The 1,033-nt window shown below is 60.3% G+C and overlaps 1 pseudogene; it reads right to left on the minus strand.

Annotated features, from left to right (window-relative positions):
- Positions 1–518: 518 nt before the first annotated feature.
- Positions 519–657, minus strand: LOC123163373 (uncharacterized; annotated as a pseudogene).
- Between the last annotated feature and the right edge of the window lie 376 nt (positions 658–1,033).

Below are 1,033 nucleotides of genomic sequence, written 5' to 3' on the forward strand. Positions count from 1 at the left end.
ACTAATGCTCATACCTTATCCATTGGCGGTATGGACTTGGTCTTGCCCGCGATACTTCTCGTGCATGGTCACCTTTTCCAACTCCCCTGTGATGTGATCTGTCGCGCCGCTGTCCACATACTAGTTCGTGTCGACGCCGTAGGAGCCATCGGCTGCCCCCGCAACCTTCTCATCTTGGGAAGATTCTTCATCCTCCTCGTAGCGGTACCAGCAGTCCCGTGCGGTGTGGCCTGGCTTGCCACAGATTTGGCAGCGCGGGACGTCAGGAGCAGCTCGTGGGCGGCCTCCGCGGCGACCCTTGTTGCTGTTGTTGTAGGGCCGACCGCCGCCGCCGTTGCCGCTGCATGGAGGAGGGTTGCCATCGCCGCCTGTTGGCTTGCCCTTGGTGCGCTGCGGCCCACGATAGCGAGATGAGTTGCCACCGCCGCGTCCACCGCCACTGCGGCCGCGAGAGGCCGCGTTAGCAGAGGATTTGAAACCTCCACCGGACCCCGCCGTGCTGTAAAGGGCAAGGCGCTGATCGAAGTTACTCATCTGGGCGTAGAGATCATCGATGCTGATGGGCTCGGTGCGGGCATCGTTGGCGGAGACGAGAGGTTGGTACTCCATGTCGAGGCCGGAGGTGATGTAGGAGATCAGCTCATCATCATCGATGGGCTTGCCGGCAGCTGCGAGCTCATCTGCCAGGGACCTCATGTGGGCGAAGTAGGCGACCACTGACTGCGTCCCCTTCTGCACCGTGGAGAGCGCGACTCTGATGTTGTTGACGCGCGCCCTGGACTGCGACGAGAACATGTGGGCAAGGGCTGCCCAGAGCTCGTGCGGCATGGCTATAGATGTAACCTGCACGAGGACTTCCTTGGTGAGGTTATTGAGCAAGTATCCAAGTACCTGCTGCCCTTCTCTGAACTAGATCGGATAGAGAGGGTTGAGTGTTTTCTCCTCCTTCCCGTCCTTGTCCTTCGTGATGATGAACTGGGCGGGCTCCGGCATCGTCCCGTCGACGTAGCCGAAGTAACCAGCACCTCTCAGC

Source organism: Triticum aestivum, chromosome 7B, assembly GCF_018294505.1.
Source record: "Triticum aestivum cultivar Chinese Spring chromosome 7B, IWGSC CS RefSeq v2.1, whole genome shotgun sequence".
NCBI classification, from domain to species: domain Eukaryota; kingdom Viridiplantae; phylum Streptophyta; class Magnoliopsida; order Poales; family Poaceae; genus Triticum; species Triticum aestivum.